Here is a 6,186-nt window from a genome sequence, read left to right as displayed (position 1 = left end):
GGAAGGGTACTGGTGGGGCGGGGGAGTTCTATGACATGAGAAGGGAGGGGCATTTTATGTACCCCTGGAAAGGGCAGCCACCAGACCTGGAAGTTTGACTTAAGCATTTATACAGATGGGTATGGGTGGAGAGGAAGAGATCCAACAGGTTGTGCTCAGGATGAAAGTGCAGGCCTGTCCCAAAGCCTACAATTCAGTGTGGGAAGAAACCCCTTAGGGACTCAGAGGGGAGTGTGATTTGGAATGGAGACCAGTAGAGTCAGAGACTATGGTCTCTGACAGAACCTTCCGGTCTTCAGGGGGGTTTGATGCCAATCTTTGCGCATTCAGGAGTGGAAAAGGATCTGTGGAAAAGTCTGCTGCTTCTGGTCTTTCTCCTTTCTGCAAACATTTGGTGCACAGTCATCGGAAGCGAGCCCTCACCTGTTGGCAGCCTGGCCAGCTGCCTCACCCTATAGTAGCCACACAGTTGCCATCATTCAGCCAACCTCTCTGGGGCTTTTCAGCTGGCTGCAACCAAATGTCTGGGTGGAACACTTGTTCACTGTTCATTCCGGATGTTGGCCAGTTCTGCCTCTCTCCCCCCTCACTTCACTTTGTCCTGTGTTTGTTTCTTTCTACTCCCACTGGCCCTGCCAGTAAATTCCCATGGAGCCATTTTTAGCTCTGGACTTCAATGAATAACAACGGAGGTCTCAGAGGGGCCCTCTATACCCTTGGCAGCCCAGGCCCAGTTTGTAAATGACGCCACTACCCATTTCCCTCCTGCACTTGTTTGCTTGCCAGTTCTCAGTGTACAAAGCAAGAGGGGGCACTCTGCAGCCACAGAAAGCTGACTTAGAGTCTTAGAGGGATCTCTAGGTGAGAAGCTGAGAATTCTCTTGAGTGGAGATGCCTACTGTAGTGTTCTCATTATGTCACTAGTTACGTGAACCAGTGGAGAGTGTGACATCTCTGAAAATTCTTTTTCCCCCTTCAGTGCTCAGCCCAAGACATTTTAGCAGCTGCTTGTGCAAGTCCCTTGATTGCTTACCATGCACAAATCCTCCTGCAATTGATACATAATGCACTGTGAAGGCTTCTCTTCCGTCCCTCCATGTCTCAAGCATTTCTACCCTTGTGGAAGCAGCTGTAATTGTGTGGGGATAGTTTGAATCCGCTGAATGGTCACTGATCAGTCATTGGAGGGGGCTTAGTAGCCACATGTGAAAAGATGTAAAGAGGGGTGCTGTCTGGGGGTGGGGTCATGTAGAAGATCACAGTTTTTTAAAAGTACAGGGGCCTTATAAATATGTTTGTGCACACATGCTTGCATTCAATACTATCTCTCCCAATACTTTTGAGGAGCAAGAATTTCATAGATAGGATTTCTGCCCATGAAGAATCACTGTCTTGCTTCCCCACTCCCAATGCACCCTTGAAATGGTGTTCCTGTTGACCTCCTGTCCCCCAGGAACAGCATTTGAGGGGCCCTTTGGGCTGCCATAGGAAGGGGAAACAAGAAAGTCATGCTCTTTGGATAGAAATCATTCCATCTGCAGAAATGCTCCATTTGATTTAAAACCTCTGTCTCATAGCATATTCAATCACATCTAGGTGGCCCTTTTAAGACTGAAATTGTCCTTTGACAATATCCTAGTCATCTGCTCCAAACAAGTCTCTAGGTGGAAAGCTTGCGCTGTCTGCTGGCAGAAGGCGGAATTACATCAAGAAGACAAATGATAGAACAGACTTATTGGCTTGCATTTTCAATTGGAAAGAGAGACAAAAGGTGCTGATGCAACATGGAGAAGGATTTCTTGTCCCCTTCCCCCCAAAAGTTGGACAATTCCTGTATTATAATGCACACACACATGCACTGCATGGTTCATTAACAAGTAAACTGACCTGTAACTGATCAGGAAGTGAAAGGGAGGGAATAAGACCAGGGGGAGGGTTCCTTCCTACCCCAAAATCACCCCTCCTTTCTCATTTGAAAGATAATTAAGAGAAACTTTCTAGATCATTTGTGAGCCATTGCAAATGCATCCCAAACTAACAAACTCCATTTAGTGCCATATGAATCATTCCAGGGACCAACACTTCAGCATTTAAAAACAAACAAAAACTAAGCTGTTACTTGGAAGGAGCACAGTGTGGAGATCTCCCCCCACCTCCAGCAAGCAAAATATTTGTCCAGCACTTCACAAAGTGGATGCTTGCTTAAAAATACATATTCCTGAAGGAATGTACTAGACTTTCAAAATGGCAGGGCATTCCTCTGTTGTCTTTCTGACAAGACCATGACCCTTTCACATTTTTACTTTCTTGCCTTCGTCACCTCTTCTGGCCACTTTGACACCCGCTGACTGTTTTTAGATGTTTCTTTGTAACTCTCCAGTAACTCACCTTTCCCCAGCTCTTATGCTTACCCAGATCAAGACAAAATGCTGGGAGTTCCACAGTTCCCTTTGGAAATAGCTGGCATGCAGAACTCTTATTATAGATATGGATTGTGGCATGAGGGATTGGGGCGGGGGAGTTGTCCCTGATGTACCTTCTGTTCAGTCACTCTGTGGAGCTGCAGATTAGTAAATCAGGTAAATGTATATTCATTTCAGTGCAACACATAGGGGCCCCATGTCATAGTCTAGAGTTGGGAAAATTGTATGGGGAAAATTTAAACCTGTGTGTCACAGTCTTGATCTAAATGCATCCTGTGACCAGCTATTTTAAAAAGAAATCGGTCCTGCTGAAAATTCCACATTCCCTGCATCTTATCTGCCTGGACTCCAAGATAATTTCATTGGAGTGAAGGCAGGGCAGGTAATACAACAGGAGTTGTTGGAACAGACTTATAGGGAAGAAGTGAGACCATTTTTTTGCATGTGCAGAAACATTATGGGAAAAGTCAGTTTTACCTCTTCCCCCCCTTTTTAAAAAAACAGGCTTGTTCTCATTCTTTTCTCCCTCCCTCTACTAGTGTGCTCCGGCAAGTGGCTATTGTTCTTTTTAAAAAGTCTGTACATATAGATAGAGCTTTATTTTGTTAATAAGACTAGTAACTTAAGCTGTATATTTCAACATACTTGTTTATAATGCATTTTTTTTCTTGGTACAATAAAGAGGATGTTTTGGAGCCAAGATTTCTGCTCTTCTCAGTTCTGTGAAATTCATTTAACAGCCTCCCCCCTGGTATATTAGCAATTGAAGTGACTCTTGACTTTCCTTCTTGGTTCTGGAAGATTATTAGACAGGTAAAGCTGCTGTATGTTAGGTGAAAATGCTGAAGCTGATTAGGAAGGTCTTCAGAAAAGTTTGGCCTATATTTACATATCTCCTTTGCATCCTTCATCTCCCCAATGACTTTGCACTGGCTTTTTTCTTAATGCATGTTGAAATCTTCAAGTGGTAGAGTTCTTAACATATAAGATCCACTATTTTATGATGCAGGAATAGACATACCCACACACTAGTACTTGAATGAAAACGGGTTTTTTAAAAAGAATTTGGAATTAAAATGGGACTACTTTTTGTACCCATTCACCGTAGTCACCAATTAAGGAAGAGTAAAAACAAAAAGGTATTATTTGTATCTCTAAGCTATCTTCAAAACCAATTTGAGGGCCAGCTGCATGTGATGCCACAGACTGAGTGTGGGTGTGATGCTAAAAGCAGCCCTGGAGGAGGGGCTCTTTGGATCAAAGCCCTAAGCGGGGTTATTTCTCCTTACACCTCCCTCTGCCCCACTACCTTTGCTAGAGTTGCTGTTTGCCCCCCAGAGCAAAACCTATGTATAGACACCCTTATGTTTCCCCAGGTGGTAGTTAGGATCAGAAAAATGGTACAGAGGGGTGATGTGGCCCCAGGCCAAATCTCCCCCACCCCAATTGTTTAGCCTTAAAGTATTATCATAGTTCTCCAGGTATCACATGCATATGATGGCAAGAAGCATCATCACCTGCTGCATTTAAACACTTGTTTTAGCACAGTTGTCTTTGCTAAAGCAAATGGACTTGTTTTTAAAACTATACACACCTTCAACAAAATCCATATACTCTCTGCCCCTGGGAAGCTACTTGGCATTGAGTGCTGGTTCTCATACAGCAGAAATGTCCAGAAGTTGGGTATTCCCAGCCCAGTCTTTAATTGCATCATCTCAAATTAAGATCAACTTAACCATCCTGAGACCCATGCCAGCCTCAGTCCCTGCTCCATCCCACTTTACTTTGTTTCCTGGAATTATTTTTTAGCATTCAGTAATACTTTTCCTATTTCTTTGCAAAAGCAAAGGCCAGACAACTAGTCAAAAATCATAGTCCATCTGATAAAACAGTGGCTGGCAACTCTGAACCTCAGTAGTTCAAGGCATGTAAATATGTTGGCAGCCGCTCAAATACAGCACACCCAAGTGAGCCAGCTTTGCTCTCCTGATCCATTAGTGCAAAGTTCCTAATGAGAACGTCTGTTTACTGTGACTTGGAAGCACCCCACCCCATTGGAGTGAAGGAATCAATGTCTGGCAGCTTTAAACCATGGCATGTGAGCTGACCGAGATGACGTTAGACAAGTGAATGACACAGAAACCCTGTAGGAGGAAAGAAGGGGAGGATTCCAAAGCTTTGCCTTCAATAGGGGCCCAAGCACAGGCTGCTTATTCCCCAGATCTAGGCCAATTGCAGCTTCCCAGTTCTCTGAAATCAAACTAGTAGTCTATAAAGCAAAAGGACAACACCCAAACTATTTAGTAAGGGCATGAAATAATGGGTGATTTGTTATATCTCAAGTAGATTATATGAGAAGGGCACATATGCAGGACAGCCATTTTACCCATCGCCTAATCATCACTGCAGAAAGTGGTTGTGAACCTGTGCTACATGCTAAAAGGCTCTGCTGCTACCAGACAAAGCATCATCGAGTTGCAAAGTAAGATATATTATTCCACTGCTCAGGGGACCTGTGAAAGCAGGGTCCATTTTATAGAGACCCCCATGGCCACCATTTTGCCCTGTTAGTTCACATTGGCTCCATCCAGAGGAGGTATATTCTACGGACTGCTTCCTCCATGATACAATTAGAACTAGGAAACCTGCCTCTTTCATACAATGCTTACTCTAATAGCCACAAAGCCATTAGCTCTTATGTGTGGTGTGTTCAGATGCATGTTCAGACTGTGGCAATTTTTCTCATCATGCTCTACAGCTGTACAATTGTCAAAGCCCAGAAGCTACTCAAAGTTTTTCTTTCCAACTCAGGATTAACAAGTTTTCATGTAGCAGTTAAATCCCTTGGGGCCCGCAACCAAATATCTCCATACTATGACATCCTGTAGTAAAACCTAAGATGGGCACACAGCATGGTTACTATAAAACATAATATTTAATATTCAGGAGTAAAAAACCAGATAATTCTAATTTTTAAAAAATCAGATGAATTCTAATTAAGAGCTTGCCACTTCCATTGAACTTCTGATCATATCTGCGTGCCACCTTTGCTCTTTCTATAGTATAGAGCCCACAATGAATGTGAGCTTGCAAGGGTCTGCTGATTTGAATATACTGAGCAACCAAATTTTTAGAGACCATTTTACATTTTAGCATCACAACAGCACTGGAGGGATGAGAGCCATTCTTATAACAGCTTTCTGCGCACAAAACAGACATACACTAACTCAAGAACTGCTTTTCTAAGTATCAGCATTCATTTGAATTAGAGAAAACAATTCTGTTCCAACTTTCTCACCTCCACTGCAGTCCAAAATATTCCTCAGAATGCTGATCCTGGGCTATTGAGGGAAGGGGGAGGTGAGAAAGTCACACTCAAATTCCCCACATGAGACTGCTTTCCATGTCAGTCTAAACCTACACCCTAAGGTGCAAGTTAGCCTTCACTGCCATGGCTCCAAGAAAATCAAATATCTGGTTGTTCTTCTTTACTAGATTAAGTTACACTATTAATGTTTGCATTTCTTTAAAAAAAAAACTTTTCCTGCTGAGAGGAAAACTGATATGAATGGGAGGAAAGACTGCATTTTGAATTCAGAGAATCCACAGCACCAGAGGTATTTCAGAAACTTAATTCCATCCCACACTCACACTTGGTTTGACAAGGTATTGATGGGAGAAGGTTCATTTTCTCCTCTAAATTGTAACAACTGTTTGTATCACTGTTAGGGAGCCTTAGACCTGGAATAGTCAGACTTCAGCC

Source organism: Heteronotia binoei, chromosome 2 (genome assembly GCF_032191835.1).
Source record: "Heteronotia binoei isolate CCM8104 ecotype False Entrance Well chromosome 2, APGP_CSIRO_Hbin_v1, whole genome shotgun sequence".
Classification (NCBI taxonomy): Eukaryota; Metazoa; Chordata; class Lepidosauria; order Squamata; family Gekkonidae; genus Heteronotia; species Heteronotia binoei.
Note: the sequence above shows the minus strand (reverse complement) of the source record.